Consider the following 25567-nt stretch of genomic DNA (forward strand, 5'->3'; position numbering starts at 1 on the left):
AATGGATCAGTTCATGGTTTCCAGTCTTGTCTCAATCCTAACCAGCATTACTTAAGTCTTTCACTCAGTGACTCTCAATCTTGGCTGCATATTAGAATCATCTGGGAACTTAAAAAAATCCTGGAGCCCAGGCTACGGAGACCAGTTAAATCTGAAATTTGGAGGCAGGACCCAAGCATCAGTAGTTACTCATGTCCTTTAGGTGATTCTAATGTGCAACTAAGATTGAGAACCACTACTTTAAACTTGTTCTTGAAGGATTTTCAGTTTCCATTTCCCTGAAAAGCTATTCTATTCTTTCACTAATCTCTAAAAAACCCTCTACCTAACTCCGTTTTATAAACCCTTGGCAATTGATCCCACCTCCTACTTGCTAGAAAAATTGAAGCATCTATTGGTGGATCCTCTTTAATTTTTAGTCCCCATTTAGTCAACTATACATTTAATTAGGGCTTAGATAAGCCAGGCACTGTGGTAGGCATGGGACATAGAGTGGTAAATGGGACAGTTAGTCCGTGCCTTCCTGGTGCTTATGGTCTATCCCTGCATCCAGGCAGGTCAATTAGGCAATTACTGGACATGGTACATGCTATGGGCGCATGTAGGAAGGGCCCTAATCCAGACTTAGGCTCTGGAGCAGGCTTCCTCCCCTTTACTAACTCATCTATTTCACGCCCTTCTTTCCCGTTTTCCTTCTTGGAGGAGGTATCACCCTTGCTCCAGTGGAGGGAGAATGCTGCCTTGCAGGGCTTCTGACCATCCCCCTCATTTTCTCCTCTAGACCTTCATGGGTTGTTCCTTCTTGTTTCTCTCTATTACTTCATCCCCTCACTGTAAAAATACTCCAACAGTTATCACCTTAAGACTAATAAAGCTTGATTTTGCCTCTCCTTCTTCTCTTCTAGCCTTCACCACCAGGCTTTGTGAACAAGACCTGTTCAATGCCTGCTATTAATCACCTGCCTTTGCATTTTGGCTTCAGCCTTATCATTGCTTAATTTCCCCTTCCTTCCAGTCACAGAGGCTTCCAGGTTGGCTGAATTTGCTGAAGACCATTCCACTCTATGCACTGAACCTCTCTGATGCATTTGACCCTATTCATCCCTGCCTCCCTCTTCAGAATTTTTCCTACTTTTGTTTTCATGATCCTGCACGTACTGAGTTCTCCTCATGTCTTTTTGACTCTTTCTTTTTTTGTCTTCTTTGTGAGATTCCATCTTTTGGCCCTCCCCTTAAGTGATGGTATTCTCCAGGCGTTTGTCTTTAGACCACTATTGTTCTCATGCATCTATTACTGTGGTTTTCATCACCATCTAGATGTGAAGTTCCAAAAGCTGTATCCTTAGCCTTGACCTTCCTCCCAAGTGCCTGCTAAACATCTCCACCTGAATGTCCCCTGGGCTTGTCACATTGGGATTTACTTTACCAAACTATCTCTGCCCTTGTTCAGGCCTATAATGATTTCTCATTGGGATGATGGAATTAAACCCCACTCGGTCTTCTTGCTCTTAGGCTCACCCATCACATTCATCCTTTGCATAGCTGATTTGCCTATAGCTAAAGCTTGCACTAAGGGGATTCTTCTGGTACAGGCTTGGGGTTTTCAGTGGGTAGCACTCTGGTGACCTGTGTGGTTGAGCTCTTTTACATATCGAGCTTATGAATAATATTTCACCTTTTCAGCGCTTCCTATTGCCTATGCAGTGTCTTTCACACTCTTCCTCATTTGCACTCCTTTCTCAGTGCATTTGCCCATCCTACAACCCCAAAGTACCCAATTCCTACTGTTCACCAAGAAATAGCTCAGTCTCACATCTTTCACAAAGCCTTCTTATCATTCACATCTTCATTTATTTATTCACTGATATTTATTAGACATTTGCATTGTTGCATTGTCCCGGGCAGCAGACAACATTCCCAAAAGGAGGAAGGTAAGAACACACCTGAAGGCATTAGAGAAGTGCTTCTCAAACTATCTGTGGTGATAGACCAACTGGGTTTTTAATTTGCTTTTTTTTTTTTTTTCCCTATCGTGGATCAGTAAATGGTCCTATTGCACATAGTGAATATGCAGGTTGCACCACATGTGACTCACCTCACAAATTCAGCAACACTTGAACTGGTCTGTGCCTTGTTCAACAAGCATCACATACTTGGATGTCACAGCAATGTCAAATTGCTATAAACATTTCTAAATGCTTACACTTGATTTCTGGACTTAGCTGGTACCAATCTAGTAAGAAACCATTTGTGTGTCAGCACCAGTCACAGGCCACTGCCCTAGAGTGTTTGCTATAGATGCCATGGTAGAAGAGGGGACAGCTTATGTCAGGGGCTCAGAAGAGACTGGACAGTTTGCTTGGGTGGTTTAGCTGTAGGTGGAACAGAAAGCATGTAAGAGGAAGGCAGAATTATAAAAAGTGAGCGAGGCTTCCCAGCCAGCCGAACAAGGATTTTTAGTCATGAAGAGAAACTGGAGCATAGATAGAGGGGGAAGGAGGAGCACTTGGGCTTGCTGAGTTGGAGGATAGAGGGGACATAGTGGAAAAGGTTGCTGTAAGGCAAGAGATGAAGCTAGAGAGTCATGTGGGGTTGAGATCATTCGTTCAGCGAATACTTTTTGGAAGTCAACCATGTGCCAGACCCTGCCTAGGAATTGGGGTTAGAAGTCCAGCAGGGACAGTTTTTCTCTGCTAGAGATTAGAAGGGTGCTAAGCATCACCAAAGAGTTAGACTTTTTAGTAACCTTAGGCAGACTTTGAAGGATTTTGAAGTAGAGCATGGTGTGACTGCTTTAATCCTTGGGAAGATGACTCTGGTGGCCTTGTGTACAATGGATGGCTGTTCATTTAGGAAAGTTAGTTGAAAGGGGATTTCAGTAATCTTGGCCACACAAAGACGGAAGTGAACTAGGCATTAATTATAATTATTACTCAAATTTACGGAGAACTTGGTATAGGGCTTAAAGCTACAGCATACTAAAAACAGATAATTCACTAGGCAGACAAGAGAACATCAACACAAGACAGACTTATCAGTAGACAAACTTATTAGTTCACTTCCTTCTGTGTGTGGCCAAGAGATGATAAAGCTCAGGAAGTAGCAGTCAGGGGTTGAGGGGAGGAAGTGGAGTTGAAGGAAAGGGGAAGGGACTTTTAGGAGAAATATCATAAAGATGGCATACACCACAGGTCTTAAGGGGTCAGTGGAGTTTAAGGATGGCTCACAGTTTCTGATTTGTGATCAGGTTCATGGTCCAACTCATTGGGAGAATGAATAATAGAAGGGGAGGGTGTTGGAGAAGTGAGAAGTCAAGAGTCTAAAGATGTCATACCAGTTAGGTGCCTCTCTGTGTTCCTGTAGTGCTTTGTGCTAACTTCTTGCATAGAATTGTCCATTGGGCTGAAGTACTTATGAGCTCCTTGAGAATGTGTACCCATTTTTCTATCCCAGACACTGGTCACAGGGCCTGGCATGTGGAACAGGCTTAACAAATGGTTCTTAAACTAAACCGAAAGATAGTGTATTAGTTTTCTATTGCTGCCATAACAAACCACCACAGACTTTTTAAGTTCATTGAAATAACACAAATGTATTATCTCACAGTTCTGTAGGTCAGAATTCCAGGTTGGCACAGCTGGTTTTTCTGCTCTGTGTTTCACAAGGCCCAATTAAGGTGTTGGTCAATTGGGCTCTTATTAGGAGGCTCCATTTGGAGCTCCAATGGGAGCTTGGTATCCATTTCTAAGCTCATTCTGGTTGTTGGCAGGATTTACTTTTTTTGTGGCTGTAGGACAGAGGTTCCTGTTTCCAGGCTGTCTGTCAGAGGCCACCCTTACCTTCTAGGAACCTCTCCCCAGTCCTTGAATGTGGGCCAGTCCATCCCAGAGCCAGCAAAGTTGCACTGAATATTCATGCTTCAAATCCTCCTTCTTCCAGCCAGAGACAGTTCTCTACTTTTAAGGATGCATTTGATTACATCGGGCCCACCATGATATTCCAGGGTAAATCTCTATTTTAAGGTCTATACATTTAATTACATCTGTAGAAACCCTTTTGGACATATTAGGCGCGGAGGGGAGAGCATCATTTTGTCTACTACAATAGTAATTATCCACCAAGTCATGTAGGCATTATGATCGTGGTTTTTTTTGTTTTGTTTTGTTTTTCTCTTGAGACAGAGTCTCACTCTGTCACCCAAGCTGGAGTGCGGTGGCTCGATCTCTCGGCTCACTGCAACCTCCACCTCCCAGGTTCAAGTGATTCTCGTGCCTCAGCCTCCTGAGTAGCCGGGATTACAGGCGCCCGCCTGCCACCACGCCGAGCTAATTTTTGTATATTTAGTAGGGACGGGGTTTCACCATGTTGGCCAGGCTGGTCTCAAACTCCTGACCTCAGGTGATCCACCCACCTCGGCCTCCCTAAGTGCTGGGATTACAGGCATGAGCCACCGTTCCCAGCCTATGATCGTGGTTCTTAAACACTTATGCATTCTAGCACCTCTCATTTGTACAGGGAAGCAAAAGGAGACTGAATTTGCCCCGTGTCAGATGGGAATGGGAACCGAGATAGATCACGACCCTTCAACTTCACTCTTTCTTCTAACCGTCAGTACGTTGTCCATCTCATCCATCTGTCTATCCACCTATCCCATCTATTCAACTAGTAGTCATTCATTCATTAATTCATAAACATTTGAGTAGCTGCTTTTTTAAAAGAGTCTATGCTAGGTTGGGAAATGAGGAAGAAAGTGAGATACGAAGATAACACCTGATTTCTGTCAGTTCGTTTTTAGTATATTGAGGTCTATATCAAGCTCTGCTCCCCTCCCCTCCCCTCTCCTCCCCTCCCCTCCCCTCCCCTCCCCTTTCTTTTTCTTTCTCCCTGTTGCCCAGGCTGGAGTGCAGTGGCACAATATCTCATCCCACTGCAACCTCCGCCTCTCAGGTTCAAATGATTCTCCTGTCTCAGCCTCCCGAGTAGCTGGGATTACAGGTGCCCACCAGCATGCCAGCTAATTTTTTTGTATTTTTAGTAGAGACGGGATTTCACCATGTTGGCCAGGCTGGTCTCGAATTCCTGACCTCGTGATCCACCCGCCTCAGCCTCCCAAAGTGCTGGGATTACAGGCGTGAGCCACCATGCCCAGCCTCAAGTTTTCTTAAATCCATGCTGTCTACTGATAGGTTTGTCTTGTGTTGATGTTTTCTTCTCTGTGTAATGAATTATCTGTTTTTAGTAAGCTATAGCTTCAAGCCCTGTACCAAGTTCTCAGTAAATGTGAGTAATTATTATAATTACTGTTTAGTTTACTTCCTTCTATGTATGGCCATAAAATTTAGGAACCATTGCTACATGTATCTTATCATTGCTTTCATTTTTAACTTTATTCAAGTAACCAGTGTTACAGTTGCTTATTACTCTTTCCAGAGATCTGTGCACATACAAGGAAGTATTTGTCTTGTGTCTGGCATTAATTATATATTTTAGTGATTATTCCATAGCAGCGTAGGTAAAGCTATTTCATTCCTTTATTCTTTTAATAATTTTTTTTTTTTTTTGAGATGGAACCTCGCTCTGTTGCCCAGTCTGGAGCACAGTGGTGCAATCTTGACTCACTTCCACCTCCGCCTCCCGGGTTCAAGCAATTCTACTGCCTCAGCCTCCGGAGTAGCTGGGATTATAGGCGCCCGCCACCACACCCATCTAATTTCTGTATTTTTAGTACAGACAGGGTTTCATCATGTTGGCCAGGCTGGTCTCGAACTCCTGACCTCAAGTGATCCACCTGCCTCGGCCTCCCAAAGTGCCGGGATTCCAGATGTGAGCCATCACACCTGGCCCTTTTTATAACTTTATTCTTTTTTTAAGGCATAGCATTCCATTGTTCAAATATACCAGTTTTTTTAAACAAGTCTCATATTGGTGGACATTTGGATTGTTTCCACTTCTTTTGCTATTAAAAGATTGCTACAATAAAAAAATCTCCTGTGTGTATATTTCATGCAAGTATATATATATACATACACACACAGACACACATACATATATATGGTGTGTATATATATGGTATATATATGGTGTGTGTGTATATATATGGTATATATATATGATGTGTGTGTATATATGGTATATACATATGTGTATATATATGGTGTGTGTATATATATGGTGTGTGTATATATGTGTATATATGTATATATACTTAATATACTAATATACATATATACAAATATAAACTAATATATATACTAATATATATACATATATATACACATATATACACACACACACACCATTTGTTTTATAGTTGATATTGCCAAATCACTCCCATAGAGGTTGTACCAGTTCACATTCCCATCAGCAATGTCTGAGAGTGCCTGTTTCTCCAGACCTTGACTAACAAAGTGTGTTATCAGACTTTATGGTCTTGGCCAATCTGATAAGTAAAATGATATTTCACTCTAATTTAAATTTGCACTTGTCACATTGTTGAGTAACATTGGGCATCTTTTTGAATACATTTTAGAGCTATTTGTATTTCCTTTTCTGTAAACCCTCTGTTTTTTGTATCTTTTTTTTATTTCTCTGCTGAGAAATGTTGTTTTTTTTTTTTAATTTGTTGAAAGCCTTTATATATTAGAGAAAGTAACCTTTTGGGATATGAGATACTTATGTTTTCCTTTCAGTTTGATTTCTCTTTTGATTTTGTGTGCTTAAGCTTTTCACTGTATAAATATTTAAAGTGGTCATATTTAATCTTTACATCTGTGACTTCTATGTTTTGTGTCATTGTTGCAAAATCCTGCCGCATTCCAGTATTATAAAATAATTAGCTCAGGTTTACCAATTATTTAACTTTTAATTTTGAAATAATTATAGATTCGCAAAAAGTTGCAACATTACTACAGAGAGATCTGTGTAATTTTCATTCAGTTTTCCCCAAACACCAGGTATTTTTATAATTTCATTTTTACATTTGAATTTTGTATTTATCTGAAATTTGTTTTAATATGAGATATGGATTTCAATTAATTTTTTTTCCAGTTGGCTACCCATTGATCCTCACATAATTTGTTGAATAATCTGTATTTTCCCCAATAATTTAAAATGCATGTGTATCTACTATGAACTAATTCCTGCATCTACTGGTTAATTTCTTAAATATTTAAAGTATCAACTGGAAGAGAAGCTGCCATGGCATTATCATTGTACATTTTTCCAAGGGCCACATGTTGAAATAACCAGTGCTGACTTTGTGTCAAAAATCCGTTTATAGTGTAATTTGGCCTGTTTGGCTAGAACTGTGTGGTATTGTGGGTTGTGGTGGGGTATAGGTAAATAACATTTATTCTTCGCTCTCCAGGAGTTCACCTTGTCTTATTGATCCCAATCTATTCAGGTAAAGTCTTTAGACTATGTAGTGCTTATGGGTAACCAATTAATCCTCCTTATACTTTTTTTTTTTTTTTTTTTTTTGAGATGGAGTCTCGCTCTGTTGCTCAGGCTGGAGTGCAGTGATGCAGTCTCGGCTCACTGCAACTTCCGTCTCCTCTGAATCCTGGTAGCAATTCTCCTATCTCAACCTCCTGAGTAGCTGGGACTACAGGGGCCGCCACCATGCCTGGCTAATTTTTGTACTTTTAGTAGAGACGGGGATTCATCATGTTGGCCAGGCTGGTCTAGAACTCTTGACCTCAAGTGATCCAGCTGCCTTGGCCTCCCAAAGTGCTGGGATTACAGGCATGAGCCACCGCACCTGGCCCTTCCCAAAACTCTTCTAAATGACATATATTATCTCCATTTTGTAGGTAATAGAGACTCAAAGATTAAAGTTGTTCCGATATCCAGCCACAGAGCAAGTTGGCAGAGCTCAAGCCCAGGTTCTGGTCTTTTGATTACTAGTGTTATTCCACACCATTCCAGGACATGCCTCAGATCTGCCCGAGACGTCTTTTCACTCCATTGACCTCAGATAAATACTACCATAACTTGTGAGGTACATTATAACTCTACTATTCCATCTTGGCTTTAGCAAACCTAAAGACTTTCACCATTTTTATTTTATTTTTAAAATAAATATTAAACACCATGGTGAAACCCCGTCTCTACTAAAAAGAAATAGAAAAATTAGCCAGGCATGGTGGCGCAAACCTGCAATCCCAGCTATTTTTGAAGCTGAGGCAGGCGAATCGCTTGAGTCCGGGAGGCAGAGGTTGCAGTGAGCTGAGATCGTGCCATTGCATTCCAGCCTGGTAACAGAACGAGACTCTGTCTCAAAAAAAATAAATAAATAAATTTTATTGCGTGTATTTGAGATTTACAATGTGATGTTCATGTTTACTTCCTACTTTTTAATGAAAGGGTTAAGCAAAGGTAGATAACTTCTGCAAGGTTTTTCTGATTTCACTCTGAGTGATGCTAAAGGAAAATGAAATACTCATCTGCTTATTTCATTACCTGAATGTAAGTAGTAGATTTAGTGTATATTTAGGTTACTTAGATTTAGGTAATTCTAACATTCTTTCCAAGCTGTGATTCTTGCTAGTATTTTCCATAGTTTTATGTTCCCATATAGGAGGAAGTGAACAAAAACATTTAAAGAATGATAAGTATTTTCATGTGGGTTATTTAGAGGGAAAACATGCTACAAATTCCTTAATCCAATTAAAATCACACTTGTTACAGAAAGTAATGTGGACCGATTATTGTATAATAGTAGTATTGATTTCAGTTCATTATGCATTAGCTTGGTAGCATATGTTTAAAGGCTACCACTTAAAATTCTGTATATGCTTTGAATTTAAGACTGTCAGCTCATATGCTTTGTTAGGGTCCTCTTATAGTTTCCTGGCAATTAGCTGCGATGTAGTTCATGTGATGTTTTTCGTGGGTTAGGGATTTTAGGAGCAGTAAATGGGGATGGGGTGGAGGTGAGTCTCCAGCCGTGTATTTTCTGCTTACCATTCACAATTAAGCCCAGCATAGGGCTTAGTGTGGTGTTAATAAATGTTGGTTGATTGACGAAATTCATTTCACCATCTTGTTCTTCTTACTGCCCTTCACACTGGGAAGCTGTGTGCTATCATGACGAGCATAGACTGGAACCCTGAACTTTGAACACTTCCTCTACAGCTTAATAACTGTGTGATCTGGAGCAAGTTCCTTAGCTTCTCTGAGCTTCAGTTTCTTTATCTGTAAAATAAAGATAATGGTATTTCTCTGATAGAGCTGCTAGGAAGATTGAATGTGATAATGTCAGTGGAACACCTAGCACAGTACATGACCCAGAGCCTTCAGTTAGTGGGCGTTATTGTTATTCTCTTGGATAACTTGGGTAGCAACTCACTATACTCCCTTGCCTCAAGAAGTAGAGACAATAGTTGGTTTCAGGAGATGTGCCTAGTTGTACTGCTTGTGGTATGCTGGGTCAGATCCCTTTGTTTCAAGAAAACTCTGCAATCTCCTCACAGAATCTGTTAACACCTCTTTGACTTTTGAGCAATACTCCAAGATGACTACTGAGGCTGGATGAGAAGGCTGATTGTCATCTGTGGTTCTGCTTCTTCCTTATGCATTTTTGACCCATTTCACAGATTTCATAACAACTCATTATGAAAATTTTATTCTTTTCAGAACCACCGATTTTTAAAACTTTAATCAAGACAGCTTTCTTTTTGCAAAAGATTTCAATAATGAGGATTCCAGGTTGGCACAGGCTGATTTGGGCAACTGAGAAAAGTCTTTCCGACCTTTGTCAGAGAAGTAGCTTAGCTGAGTTCGTTCTTGTTGCCACCTTGCTTTTGAATCTCTTGGTTAATGTATGAAAGCAGAGGAACTGCTTTCATCTGAGGCACACAGTGGCAAGGGTCCCATGGCAGGAAATGTTTGTTCTTACAAATCTCATACATGGTGGTCACAAGGGAGACCTTCATATTTTGTTTTGCTTGTCTGGGCTTTATCATAATTTGATGATTGTTTCAGTGTGTTTGCCTGACAGCTAACTATCTAAGAGAAAAGACTGTGATGCACTTGCCCTTAGGGACCTTCTTAGTCAGCCCCAATCTACCTGCAGTTTATCTCCTGCTTCCCCTCTTTGCAAATCCTTTTTGTACTACAACCAGGCTAGTGGTCTTTTAACAAGTGTTCTCTGAAGTAACAATCCCTGTTTCTGTTAACTGAAAAAAAAAATTTGATATAAACAAAAACAAAGAGTTGATGACTTCTGAGATTGGGAGGGAGGAATGGGGGCAGGTGAGAAATAACTTACTGAAGGGAAATAGAGATTTTTACATTGGAGGGCACTAGGGAGTGTTGAATGAGAAGAGTGGAGTCAGATAGTGGAGCTGAGAACTTGGGACTTGATGTAATTTAGAATAAGGAAAGGGGAAAAGGTGATGAAAGTGGTATTTTAGGACTATATTTTTCTCTTAATAAGATTAACCCTAAGCATAGATTTAAGGGATATACGAGTAGAGGCAAGAGTTATCCAGGCCCAGTTATAGTAATACACGTGTCAACCGAAGTTCTGGTTGTTAGCAGTGAGAATTGTAGGGAACATTTTCATTTGAGAAAAGTCAGGTTGTAACAGCTCACAGGTTGGAGGTGAAAGAGCACAGTCAAAGATGATTCTAATGGCTTGGAGTAAAAGAAAAGTCAAGCCATTAACACCTGTGAAGGCGATAGATCAATAAACCTGTTGGTTGAAGATAGAAGCTGGGCAAGATGAGTTCCTTTTGGGATTAGTTAGGCTTCCTGTGATGGTGGAATATCCAAATTATAATGTTTATTGGCAGTTGGAGAAAATGGACTCTGGCATGGATGAAAGGTTAGGGTTCAGAGTGTAGACTTAGGAGTCATTACCATTGTTTTAGGAGCAAGTAGATAGAAAGCAAAGAGAGCACCAAGGATTGAAGGGAGAAATCCTTCAGTGCAGGGGTATGAAGAAAATAACCAGCTAAACAAAACAAGCAAGAGCTGAATGATGGAAAGGCTTGAGGCCAGTGAGATGAATGCTATACTGTGGAAGCCAAGGTCAGGGCTGTGAGAAGGAAGGAGACGTCAACAATGAGGGACTGCAGGCAGATCAGAGTAGACAAAAACTTAGGATAAGCCTTTGGGTTTAGCAAGAGGGAGGTTCTCGACCTTTGTGTACAATTCCAGTGAGAGAGGAAACCTTTAACCAAGCAAGATGGTTATCTGAGAAGAGTCACACCTTCCATCAGGAATACCTTTAGAGATGCTGTGATCCAGAATCCCTGCCATGCTAAATCACAGTCTGTCATATCTACTCAAGAACAATTCCTTTCCCTTATTCCATTATCGTATGCCTATTCTTTTTTTTTCCAATTAAATTTTGCAGCTTGTCCTCTCCAGCCTAGAGAGGGCTTGTCACTATTGTTATTGAACAACATAGGTCACAACCAGTTAAACTTTTTTCTATTCCAACACATTTTCTGATGAAAATTAAATATATACCAAGCAATAAATTTGGTTCTCTATTGTCAAACTTAACAGCAAGAAACTCTTTGTTACATTGTACTATTTCATTTTCTCTCAAGATAACATTTTATTCTTTATATTTCCTTTTCTTTCTTTCTTTAATTAATTTATTTATTTTGAGAGATAGGATCTTGTTATGTTGCCTAGGCTGCAGTGCAGTGGCACAATCATTGCTCACTGTAACCTCAAACTACTGGGCTTCAGTGGTCCTCTTGCCTCAGTCTCCTGAGTAGCTGGGACAACAGGTGTGTGCCATCATACCCAGTTAATTTTTTAAAAACAATTTTGTACAGATGAGGTCTCCCTGTGTTGTCCAGGCTGGTTTCAAACTCCTGGCCTCAAGCAATCCTCCTGCCTTGGCCTCCTAAATTGCTGAGGTTAAAGGTCTGAGCGACTGTACCTGGAATTATATTTCTCATTTATGTTTTTTTTCTAGAATTTATCTTAGATTAAGATTGAGATTAGGTGTCTTACCCTTTATGTTGCTATAAGAGAATACTAAAGAATGGGTCATTTATAAGAAAAAAATTATTTCTTACAGTTCTGGAGGCTGGAAGTCCAAGGCCAAGGGGCTACATCTGGTGAGGGCCTTCTTGCTGGTGGTACTCTCTACAAAGTCCTGAGGTGGTACAGGGCATCACATGGTGAGGGGGCTCATGAGAGTTGGCTAGACTGGCTTTTATAACAGACTCACTCTCCTGGTAAATAACTCACTCCCTCAATAACCCGTTAATCCATACATCCATGAAGACAAAGGTTGATGGCCTTTGTGTGAGTTATACAGGCCCCAGTTTTTCAGTTTCTAATCTTTTATTCTTGGTATGTCATTATTTATTTATTTTTATTTTTACCTTTTCCATTTCCCCTTTCAGGAATATGTCATTATTTATTAGTCTAACAAAATGTAGTGGGAAAGAGGAAGACACCTGCTACTTATCAGAAAATAAGTCAGATGGACTACTTGCGAAAGACACTGAAGCCAATAAAGAGAAACACTTAGAATGCCGAGTATGCTAATGACTATACTATCTTCTATGCTATATATAGTAGTATATATATAGTATGTGCATAAACACACACATACTATATACTGGTTTTTTCCTTCTGGGTATGAATGTTCATAGTTCAAATGAATAAAATGCAGCTAATTCGCAAAGTTTTTTAAAAAAAAGTGCAACTGACCTTAATGAAAACACATTCCTCAAGTTTTTGAGAATCAAATCTCAGTAAAGAAGATCTTTTGAGAAGATAAATACAGCCTCTCAGTAAAGGGCAGAAGCACAAATAGAATACAGTTAGACAACAGAAAGTTGAGAGGTTGACCTGGTCATGTGAATTATTTACAGATAAATATACCTTATTTACTTACTCTTCTAAGTTAAAATTGAAACTGAGAAAATTGGGCCTTCTTACTGCCCAGTACAGCTATGAGAATTTCTTTACTGATTGATGAATGCCATGGATATTTAGTCCTTGACTCACCTCCCCTGGGTCGGTACTGTGCACAATACAAATTTGCTTAAGAAACCCTTCCACCCTACCCTGCAAGAACTTACAAAATTCTAGGTGAGGTAAAACATATCTACAAATGAAATGCAGTATAATGACTCCCAAATATAGAGGTATGTGCAGGAGTTAGAACCAAAATATTAATAACTAGTGTGGTATGGATGTCCAATGAATCAGATCAGATGCCAGCCCTGAAAAGCTGACCTGCCTGTCCTAAAGCACAAGAGTGGAATATCAGTACAGGTTACATATAATGTGCTGTAGGATTGCATATTTGTATAATTTAGTAATTGATTCCACAGAATAATCATGTATAGGTAATGGGCTAATCTATCATCAGTTTTGAATAAAATAATGTTTCTAACATGAATTCTCTGTAGAAGCTTTTTAAGCAGAAATTTAGATAAGCAGTGGGCTTAGAAAAATCCACATGAAAAGCCTTTAATAAATGAATGAATTCATCATCTCCCTTTCCCTTCAGTATGTGATTCCAGTGTCCATGTCCTCACCCGTGAATGGGAAATGAAGGTGTGTGTTAAGTATTGAAATATAGCAGGAGGAGGATCCTAGGGGTACTGCCTTAAACTAGGCCAACCTGCTTTTTTAGTTCTTCTGCCCACAAATGTTTTCCTTCATACTATAAGAAATGCTCCATTTTCTTAAGTACCTAAAACATTCAAAGATTCATTTGTGTTAACAAGCCTCAAGTGAAGTTCCACTGGCCACAAATGCAAAGCAGGCAGGCAAGATAAAGTTTGTTTTTTCTCACTGAGCGATAGTTTGAGGGCTGATAATTTGTTTATAGTCATTTTTTCCTGTAGCCCAAGGACATGGAAAGTGAAAAGAAGAAGAATTCAGGAACCTGAGTTGTAGAGTTCAATATTCATACCAAGATTCATTCCACCTCATAGGTTGCATCCCATTCCCTTTAAGGCATTTTTATCTGTTCACCAGTGTATGGAGTTTCCATAATCAGAATCAACCCAGTTGTTCCATTCACCACCTGGAGAAAAAAAAAATTAGGATTGTTAGTCTGTTTGCTTCTCCTCCAATGTGAGGCTATGGTTTCTCTATTTTCCTACTTTTTTTCTGATTTCCTGTGAAATCAAAGCTTTTGCCTTAGGCATATACATAAACACTCATGCAATTTCAGCTTCTCCTCTTCCACCAACTTTTCTTGGCCTTACAAATGTATTCAAGATGTTTTTGTCCTTGAAATAAATCTGTCCTTCACTCTACTATCTTTTTTCTTCCTCCTATAAATATCTTGAGTAACTGGGTCATAGAAAGGGAGTGATCCCAGAAGTCAGTTGAGCTGAGTGTTGGGTCCAACTCTTTCTTGGAAAATCCTTCAGAACCTCAGTCGTCACAGCTAGACAAGCTCTAGAAGTCCTTCCATTCAAACCTTCCTCTGGGATGAATTTATATTTATCAAGACTAGCTACTTTCAATGCCTCCTCACTCCTTGGGGCCTGGGTTTGATTTCTACCACCCAACTGTGTATTATACTGTAGAAGTTTATAAATTTAGCTAGTTTCAAAATTCAGTAGGTTTTTTTCTTCATCCATATTCACTCAACACTGGAGAACTAGTTTTCTTCCTTAGATTCTTCGACATACCAGTACCAGTTGTCATCTTAACATTCTTTTTCTTTCTTTCATTTTTAAACATTTTAAAATAGAGTTGTCAGACATACACAGAGGTAGATATTAACACCCATGTACTATCATCAACCATTCTCAAAAATTGTCAACATTTTACCAGTCTCTTAATATTATTTTTTAAAGAAAAAACCATTTTGTTCTCATAACATTTCCATCACCTTCCAGAATTCTCTTGTGCTGCACTTTGTAATGAACTCCCCTCCATCCTCCAACCCCAGCAACTTCTGACATGTTCTCCAACTTTATAGTTTAGCTTTCTCCAGAATTTCATAGATGAATTTTATAGTATGTATTCTTTGGAGTCTGGCTTATTTCACTTAACAGAAATACATTTCAGATTCATCCATGTTGTATCAGCAGCCTTTTTCTTTTTATTGCTGAGTAGTAATTCATTGACTGGATATACCACTGTTTGTTTATCCATTTATTAGTCAAAGAAAATTTCAGTTGTTTATTATTTTGGGTGACTATGAATAAAGTCACTATAAACATTTATGTACAAGTTTTGGAATGAATATAAGTATTTCTTTGTCTTGGGTTAATATTAAGGGTAAAATTGCTGGGTCATATGCTAAGTATATGGGATTTCGATAGGAATTGTGTTGACCAATTTAGGAGAATTGATATCTTAACAATATTAAGTTTTCCAAACCATGAACATGGTATCACTTACCATTTATTTAGGTTTTCTTTGATTTCTTTAATCTGATTTTTCTGCATAGATGCATAAGAATTTTTTCTTATTCTTTGAGTTCATCAATTTAACCAGGATTTGTCTTGCTATTGATTGTTATGCATCAGATTATCTTACAATCTTGTTTTCTCAGTCTGTCTATAAAGTCAGTAGGAAATTATTTTTTGTCATGTATTTGAATATGTTACTTTTTCTTTTGTTGAATCGTGTACTTTAGAAAGACCAATTACCCTTTTATAGGATCATCTTTGCCCTTCTTTTTTTTTCTATTGGTTTAACCTTTATCATTTTCATTTGAACACTTCAGGTTTTCTTCTATACCTAGAAATCACTGTTTGGCTGTGAATACTCTGTTTCTGGCTGTTTCTGATTTATTTTTTAGTGTGCTAATGAGCTTTGGTCCTCAATTTGTTTCATTGGTTCTACAGTCTCCCATTCCATTTTATTTTTTATTCTTTTTTTTTTTTTTTTTTTTTTTGAGACGGAGTCTCACGCCCAGGCTGGAGTGCAGTGGCGTGATCTCGGCTCACTGCAACCTCCGCCTCCCGGGTTCACATCATGCTCCTGCCACAGCCTCCCGAGTAGCTGGGACTACAGGCGCCCACCACCATGCCTGGCTAACTTTTTGTATTTTTAGTAGAGACGGGGTTTCACCATGTTAGCCAGGGTGGTCTCGATCTCCTGACCTTGTGATCCATCCGCCTCGGCCTCCCAAAGTGCTGGGATTACAGGCGTGAACCACCGCGCCCGGCCCCATTTTATTCTTTTATCATTTTATGAATACATGTTTTTAACTCAAAACCCTTCTGGAGAATTTCCTTTTGTTCCTTTAGTTACCTTTTGTTGTTCTGGGTTCTTTTTTGTCTGCTGTGTCCTTTTTGCTTTGGTTTCTTTCCCCCCACAGTTTATTTGTAAAGTTTTCTAGTGATTTTTTTTTTTTTTCATCAAATGAATATTAGGGCACTTCTGGTCAGACCACATACTTGGTCTGATACAGTTTGGGTGCTTTGCTGTCTCTTTCCCTCAGTGTTTTTGAGCCAGTTTGTTTTTTCTCACTGAGCAATAGTTTGAGGGCTGATAATTTCAGTTTATAGTCATTTTTTCCTGTAGCCCAAGGACATGGAAAGTGAAAAAAAGAATTCAGGAACCTGAGTTGTAGTGTTCAATATTCATAGCAAGATTCATTCCACCTCATAGGTTGCATCCCATTCCCTTTAAGGCATTTTTATCTGTTCACCAGTGTATGGAGTTTCCATAATCAGAATCAATCCTGTTGTTCCATTCACCACCTGGAGAAAAAAAAACAAAATTAGGATTGTTAGTCTGTTTGCTTCTCCTCCGATGTGAGGTTACTTGTGAGGATTCTCAGGCTCTTTTGCATCCCCAGTGCAGCTGGGGGAAGAGGTCATGTTGGGTTAGGAACCCTGCCGTGTTGTAGATGCCACTCTGCTCCCGACCCTTTCCTGGGCCACAGCATTTTGCAATTTAGAACATTTGTATGTAGCCCTTCCTTATTTGGTTGCCTCTGTGAAATTCTGTGGGCAGTTTTTCTTTTGACCATTTATTTTTCTTTTTTCTGTATTTGCAGCTGCTACCAATACCGAAGTAGAAGCTCCCTTCTGCAGCTCTCTGACTTGCTTCTTTATGTTTGTCCCTGGATTCTCTTTCTATTTCCCCAGCATGGGTGTTCCCTGAGGGGCTGCCTTCCTGTGAACATAAAGATGGCAGTTCACAAGCCAAGGAGAGAGACCACAAACAGTTCCTTCAGCCCTCAGAAAGAACCAACCCTACCAACACTTGATTTTACATTTCTAGCATCCAGAACTGTGAGACAATAAATTTCTGTTACTCTTTTTTTTCCATCATTTCTTTTTCTTTTTTTGCAGTATTTGAAGCTCCTACCAGGCAGCTTCCTTCTGCACCTTTCTGGCTGTTGCTTCTTTAAATTTGTCTCAGCTGCTCTTCCTGATTCCTAAACATGGGTGTCCCCTGAGTGCTGCCCTTTGCCATGTCTCCTTCTATATTATTTCTCACAGAGATTTAGTCTGCTCCCATGACAATGATTGCCTCTTTTTATAGGTAACCCTGGCCTTAATCCTGGGCTCCAATTCTGGATTTTTCTTCAAGTTGAGTGAACATCTTCACTTTGGTGTATTAGTTTGCTACAGCTGCTGTAATAAAGTGCCATGAACTAGGTAGTTTAAGCAACAGATATTTATTACCTCATGGTTCTGAAGATGAGAAATCTGAAATCCAAGTGTTGTTAGGGTTGGTTCTCTCTGAGGGCTTTGAGGAAAGGATCTGTTCAGGCCTCTCCCTTGGCTTATAGGTGGGTGCTCTTCCTGTGTGCATGTCTGTGTCTAAATTTCCCCTTTTTATAAAGACCCCAGTCACAGTGGATTAGGGACCACCTAATGACCTCATTATAATTTGATGACTTCTGGAAAGACTCTTTCTCCAAATAAGGTCACATCCTGAAGAACTGGAGGTTAGGACTTTAACATACAATGTTGGGAAGACACAGTTCAATCCATAACACTTGGATATTTACTCATATCACACATATTTCCTGCTACATGCCAGGCGTTGGTCTAGGCCCTGGGAATATGGACGTAATGAGGCTCAGTCTCTTTCCTCTTCATGAGTAGAAAAGATAAGAATAGATTTGCAATACTATATACAGGAAGTGATCCCATAGATGAGAGATTCTTTTGAGGATACCTTAGTGGCACACCTAGCCCTGACTGGCTGAATCAAGAATGACATTTCAGAAGAAGTGATGCTTATGCTGGATCCTTCCCAGTAGGATGCAATACTGGCTTATGCTGGATCCTTCCCAATAGATGCAATACTGTGTAATTGCTCTCCCTGCTTTTAAACCACACCCTTAGTTACCCAGCCCTGGATTCCACCACCCAGACAATCTTTTCAAAGCACCACATTGATTAAGACATTTCTCAGTTGAGAAACCTGTAATGACTCCTCATGGTCAACAGAACTAACTCTAAAAAAATTATTTAGCCTGGCTGGCCTTTGGTTCCTCCAGAATCAGGTGCCACCACTGTAATCTACCTTTCCTGTCTTGATCTTCCTATTGTTTCCATCCTTAGCCCTTTATGTTACCAAGTGATAGTAACAAACATTTTGGAGACACATCTGCAACTTTTCATAATCTCATGAAGCCAGGATTTTTGTTTTGTTTCCTACTGTATCATTGTCACCTAAAAAAGTGTTTGGCCTATAACATATACTTCAGAATATTGGTTGAATAAGCGAATGAGTTTTCTCTACTTGCAATGCAGGCCTCTCCTTTCTCTCAGCTGTGCACATTTTTGCCCTGTTGAAATTTTATTCCCAGGGCTCAGCTCATGTATGCTTTCCTCCATTATGCCTTTCTTCTAGGTCACATGTGGATACAGATGTGACTCTTCATTCCTAAAGACTTTTGCAGTCTGTGTGAACTGTTTGCATGCCCCTGCATTCTGCTTCGCATTGTAGAAATCTGAGTAGGTGCCTTTTACCTGCCAGATTCAGTTGTTTGAATTTAGGAACCATATTTTAAAAATAATATTGTGTCTTGCTTAGCACTTTCTTGCACAATAATAGATGCCTAAAAGTTAATTTGTGTTTGAGGAGAAAATGAATGAGAGGAGTATTCTGTATTTGTTTCAAAAAAGTGGGGAAGAAGGCCTAAGAAATGGAGCATTTGGTCTCTCCCTCTTGCTTTCCCTTATTTTTCTGAGTTTACAACATTTTTAAATTCATTCAGCAGATATTTCTTAAGCACTTGTTCTATTTGAGACTAGGACTATTGAAGTCCTAGCACTTAAATTACAAACAAGAATTAAACTGCCTTTGGGGTACTTATCACTTCTTCTGATAGAGAGACTTCCCAGTTGGTCCCAGTGGTCACTATCATCTGTACAGTTTTTAAGATGCTTTTCTTTACTCACATTTATTCATCCCAGAGTCTAGACTCTTTGCACATGTTGAGGCTGCCTGAGAGTAGGGCCCTTGTCTTTATCCTCCCATTCCACACTGCCTAGCACTGAGCTTATACTTGATGGCAACTTCAGTGGGTCCTTTATTTCCCCTAAAGATTCTCTGACTCTTTTCTAAGTTTGCCCTGTCTCTCCAATTATAGAATGATGAGTTAGGACCAGAGACTCCAGAAGGATACTGATTGCTCTGCTTAGATTCAGAGGCCCTCTATTATCAATAAGAGTAAAAATAAGCGCAATTAAGTAGCACAATGTTTAGCACTTGTGCTAAGGTTTTTACGTGAATTGTATTTTCTACTGGGGCCTGTTGCTATATCATTGGCTTCTAGGACTCCTTCATTTCTTACAAGTTGTCATGTTAACATGTTGAGGTTGGTGAGTGAACATCTAGTTTGTTTGCCTCTGCTCAAACTCAAGAGTCATGATTATACTGAAGAGCTTGTGCCAAACAGAAATGGAATCTGAATTACTTTGGTGGGTCATGCACATATATTATCTTTTCTAGAGGCATTTAAGTCTTAATAAATCCCTTTATGAAGGGAAAATGAGGAAGTGAAAATTGAGATGAAATAATGGAGTAGTAGGGAGTGGAAAGGATGGTAAAAATACTTGTTTTGAGGTTCTGTTTGACGTGGAAATGACTACTCTTAAACTTGATTGAAAGACAGGCCTGAGTTAATTCATATAGAAAATGTGGTAATATGTTCTATTATGTCATTGTTATTGGGGATGGGAAACATCTATTTTATTTAAATATGTTGTATACCCATCAGAACAACATGAGTTCATGGAAGTGATGTAACAACAATTACAAGTAGTAGCCCAACCCTATGCTGTCTGTGTTTAGGTTTATAGTGTGTTATGGGTATCAGAGAGACAATGGCACAAGATACTTCTAAATAGCAGGTATATAATTCACTAACAAGTCTTATATGGTGTTTCAAAGTATGTTTATCAGGCATACTTAACATATTCACTTATTAATCATGCTTTGTTTAAACGAAAATCAAGATTAGTTTATCCTGAGCACCTATCAGCAGGAAAGGTAGAGATCACTTGGATAGGCTCAGGCTGTCAGCTTCAGTTTATACTTGAAATGACACTGCAGAGTAATCTCTGTGTCATGGCTACAGCCAGCATTGTCTCTCAACCTTCCTTCTTCCATGTGAGCTAACCACTCTTCTTCCTTATTCTGGGATTCTCCTTTCTCCCTGAGGTCGTGTGCTTCCCCTTGTGACTTGTGGGATGGGATGGGATGGTAAATATAATGTAGATTAACCAAGAAATCACTGCAGTCCCAGTGTTGTTGTTGTTGCTGTTTTCAGTGCTTGGTTTAAATGTTGGCATGTGATGCAATGCTGGGAAGGGACATTTAAGGGCCTCTGGAGGAGCATGGAGAAGGATTTTGAAGCTCCCAAAAAGAGACACAAAGAAGTTCCCTTTCACTGCTCTAAATAAAGGTGTATGAGAATGTGCTATTTGGAAGGGTTGCTACTGTCTTTTTCCGTAAAAATGACAAAAGAGAATTTTGCCAACTCAGGAGAACTGCCATATCTTTGGACTTCTTATACTATGAGAAAACATATCCCCTTACTGGTTAAGCCATTATGAGTTTTCTGTTACTTGCAAATGAAAGCATCTTCCCTGATTCTGTAACATTGCCATTTGAAAAATAGAAAGTTAGGTGTTTAGTATCTTTGACTTTTCTTCATCGATTTTGTTTGCCTAAATGGCAAGGCTTATGGTCTAATTTTCTGTAATTTACTAAGATATAAGATATAGTAGTGATTTTCTCTTTCACAGATACTTAGGAACTTCAAGCAGTCGTCCCAGATATAAAAGGTTAGTTTACATCCTGGATATATGTGCTGATTCAAAGATCTGTCCCCATATTTCACATCTCTTGTGAGTTCTTTTGAAATCCTAGATTAATCTTTTCGAGCATTGATTGCACCTCCTATTCCTGCCCTTCTTGACCCAGATGCCTTATCGTTCCTGAATGACCTTCTTTAACTGAATCCTTTGTCACGTATTTTATGCCTGTTGCTCATGTTGTCATGGGTGTCGTCATGTCTGAGAATGATTTATGAAGCATTAAGAAAAGATTCTCAAACCTGGCCCATCAGAATTTTCCCAAACATTAACTGAATCCAAATCTCTCCCTGGGTGATTCTGATTTTTCAACCAGGTTTAAGAACCACTGACATAAGGGATATAAAAGAAAAATTGTACTGACCCAATCCCATACCTAAAGTAAATGGTTTCAAATCTCACTTGACAAACTCACAAGTCTGTATTAGAGTCCTCCAGAGGGACAGAACCAATAGGATATATGTGTATATATATATATATGTATATATATATATATATAAAAGAGAGTTTATTAGGGAGAATTGGCTCACAGGGCAAAGTCTCAACAATAGGCCATCTGCAAGCTGGAGAAAGAGAGAGAAGCTAGTAGTGTGACTCAGTCCAAGTTCAAAAGCCTCAAAACTAGGGAAGCCAACAGTGCAGCCCTCAGTCTGAGGCCAAAGGCCTGAGAGCCCCTGAGAGGCCACTGGTGCAAGTTCCCAGAGTCCGAAGGCCAAAGAGCCTGGAATCTGACATTCAAGGGCAGGAGGAGATGGAGTAAGCGTCCTGCAAGGGAAGAAAGACTGAACAGACTCAGCAAGCTGCTTATCCTTCCTTCTGCTCGCTTTGTTCTAGTTTCTTCATTTTTTTTTTCTTTTTTTTGAGACAGGATCTTGTTCTGTCACCCAGGCTGGAGTGCAGTGGCATGATCATGACTCACTGCAGCCTTGACCTCCCGGGCTCAAGCCATCGTCCTGCCTTAGCCTCCTGTATAGCTGAAACCACAGGTGTGCGCCACCATGCCTGGCTAATTTTTTAATTTTTTTGTAGAGATGGGGGCTCACTTTGTTGCCCATGCTGGTCTTCAACTCCTGGGCTCAAGTGATCCCCTTGCCTTGGCCTCCCAAAGTGCTGGGATTACGGATGTGAGCCACCACACCTGGTACTCTTTAGGGTTTTCTAGTTGTAAGACCCTATTGGCTGCAAGGAGACACATTAACTTCTTCCTTTCTGATTTGGATGCCTTTTTATTTCTTTTTTGCATAATTGCTGTGGCTAGATCCTCCAGTCAGCCCTTCACATCTGTGGGGGATTGGTTACAGGACCCTGTACCAAAATCCGAGATTCCTCTAGTCCAGGCCAGGCATAGTGGCTCATGCCTATAATCTGAGCACTTCGGGAGGACAAGGTGGGAGGATCACCTGAGCCCAGGAGTTTGAGACCAGCCCGGGCAACATAGGAAGACACCCATCTCTACAAAAAATAAAAAATTAGCCAGGCATTGTGGCATATGCCTGTAGTCCCAGCTACTCGGGAGGCTATAGTGGGAGAATTTCCTTAGCGCAGGAGATCAAGGCTGCAGTGAGTCATGATCATGCCACTGCACTCTAGCCTCGGTGACAAAATGAGACCCTGTCTCCAAATAAATAAATAAATAGGTAAAACATTTTTAAAAATTAGAACGCTTAATGGTGTAATACAGTTGACCTTCCATAACTGAGGATTCCACATCCACCAACAGTGGATTGAAAATATGTACAATTGGCCCTCTGATTCCATGGATGCAGAACCCATGAATATGGAGGGAAGACTACTATGTTGAATAGAAGTGGTGAGGGCACAACAAAGAGGTCATTCAAACACGCAGTGAGATGGTTGCCACCTGCAAGCCAAGAGAAGAGACTTCAGAATGAGACCTTATCTTGCTGGCACCTTGATCGTGAACTTCCAGCCTCTAGAACTGTGAGAAATAAATTTCTATTTTTTAAAACAAACAACAAAAAAAGTGGTGAGAGTGGGCATCCTTGTCTTGATCTTAGAGGAAAAGCTTTCAACTCTTTACTGCTGAGTATTATGTTAGCTTTTTATATATGGCCTTTATTGTTTTGAGGTTTCTTCTAAACTGAATTCATTGAGTTTTTATTATAAAAGGATGCTGAATTTTGTCAAATGCTCTTTTTGCATCGATTGGAATGATTATGTGGTTTTGGTCTTCCATTTTATTAATGTGGTATATCACATTTATTGATTTGCATTTGTTGAACCATCCTTGTATCCTAGGGATAAATCCCACTTGATCATAGTGAATGATCCTTTTTATGTGCTACTGAATTTGATTTGCTGGTATTATCTTGAGGATTTTTGCCAGTATGTTCATCAAGGGTATTGACCTGAAGTTTTCTTTTTTTGTAGTGTCCTTGTCTGGTTTTGGTATCTGAATAATGCTGACCTTATGAAATGAGTTCAGGAAGTATTCCCTCCTCTTCATTTTTTTTTCAAAGAGTTTGAGAAGAATCACTATTAGTTATTCTTTTTTTTTTTTTTTTTTTTTGAGATGGAGTTTTGAGCCCAGGCTGGTGTGCAATAGCGTGATCTCAGCTCACTGCAACCTCCGCCTCCCAGGTTCAAGTGATTCTCCTGCCTCAGCCTCCCGAGTAGCTGGGATTACAGGCATGCGCCACCATGCCTGGCTAATTTTGTATTTTTAGTAGAGACGGGGTTTCTCCACGTTGGTCAGGCTGGTCTCGAACTCCTGACCTCAGGTGATCCGCCCGCCTCAGTCTCCCAAAGTGCTGGGATTACAGGCATGAGCCACCACGCCCTGTCTATTAGTTATTTTTTAAATGTTTGGTAGAATTTAACAGTGAAGTTATCAGGTCCTGGACTTTTATTTTATGGGAGGTTTTTGATTACTGACTTGATCTCCTTACCCTTGTTGGTCTGTTTAGATTTTCTCCCGCTTCATGATTTAATCCTGGAAGGTTATGTGTTCTAGGAGTGTATCCATTTATTCTGGGATATGTCGGTGTATCATTTTTCACAGTAGTTCTTATGATCCTTTGCATTTCTGTGGTCTCAGTTGCAATGTCTCTTCTTTCATTTCCAATTTTATTTATTAATATTCTTTTTTTCCTTTGTGCAGCTAAAGGTTTGTCAGTTTTGTTGAACTTTTTAGATAACCAGCTCTTAGTTTTGTTGATCTTTTTATTGTTTTTCTAGTCTTTATTTCCTTTATTTCTACTCTAATCTATATTATTTTCTTGCTTCTGCTGACTTTGTTTTTCTTTTTCTAGTTTCTTGAAGTGTAATGTTAATTATTTATTTGAAGTTTTTTTTCTTTTCTATTATAGGCATTTAAACTTCCCTCTTAGAACTGCTTTTGTGGCATCCCATAAGTTTTGGTAAGTTGTATTTTCATTTTCATTTGTCTCAATATTTTTAAATTTCCCTTTTGATTTCTTTTTTGACCATGAGTTGTTCAGGTGCATGTTGCTTACTTTCCATGTATTTGTGAATTTTCCAGTTTTCTTCCTGTTATTGATTTGTAGTTTCACACCATTGTGATAAGAAAAGATGCTTGATATGATTTTAGTCATCTTAAATTTGGTAAAACTTGTTTTGTGGCTCAATATATCATCTGTCATGGAGAATGTTCTGTGTACACTTAAGAAGAATGTGTATTTTGCTGTTGTTGGATAGAACGTTCAGCACATGTCTGTTAAGTTCATTTAGTCTAACGCGTACTTCAAGTTCAATGTTTCCTTATTTATTTTATGTCTTCATGATTTATGCAGTGTTGAAAGTAGGACATTAAAGTCCCCTACTATTATTGTATTGTAGTCTCTCTCTCCTTTAAGATCTATTAATCTTTGCATTATTTTTGGTGCTACTATGTTGGGTACATATGTATTTATAATTGTTATATTCTCTTGATGAATTGACCCCTTTATCACCATATAATGATCTTATCTCTTGTGACAGTTTTTGACTTAAAGTCTATTTGGCCTGATATAAGAAAATAATTTTTTTACAGCTTTATTTTTATTTCAAACTTTTATTCCTTGAGGTGGTAGAAAACTATTTTAGTCCACTTTAATCTCTATAAGCACCTCCCCTCCACCCTCAGCAAGTTAAAAAAGCTTATGTAGTATCAAAGTAATTGGGAGGAGGAGCCCTTTAATCTTCCATGTTCTCTGTCTACGTTGCCATCCTTTGAGATATCCAGGGTCCCATCATGTCTTTGAGCACTTGTGCTTGCAGATCTGAAGAGATGTATGTTGTTTCTACTTTTATGACTCCTTCATTTTCTATGGCTCTTCTGCAATACTTCCATAAGCCCAGAAAAT

At 39.3% G+C, this 25567-nt stretch overlaps 1 protein-coding gene across 4 annotated transcripts in view; it reads left to right on the plus strand.

The window, feature by feature from the left end:
• Positions 1–25567, plus strand: part of ELOVL7 (ELOVL fatty acid elongase 7) — a 93231-nt gene that overhangs the window by 20439 nt on the left and 47225 nt on the right. For 2 of the 4 annotated variants that reach the window (XM_055367855.2, XM_055367856.2), the window contains exon 2: positions 24572–24622. The exons of 1 other annotated variant lie outside the window; for it this stretch is intronic. The gene's annotated coding sequence lies outside the window, so the exon portion shown is untranslated. Of the gene's footprint in view, positions 1–21188; positions 21213–24571; positions 24623–25567 lie in introns of those variants that run through there. One more of the 4 variants, XM_055367858.2, reaches the window with a different exon arrangement.

The sequence above is a fragment of the Gorilla gorilla genome, chromosome 19 (assembly GCF_029281585.2).
Source record: "Gorilla gorilla gorilla isolate KB3781 chromosome 19, NHGRI_mGorGor1-v2.1_pri, whole genome shotgun sequence".
NCBI lineage: Eukaryota > Metazoa > Chordata > Mammalia > Primates > Hominidae > Gorilla > Gorilla gorilla.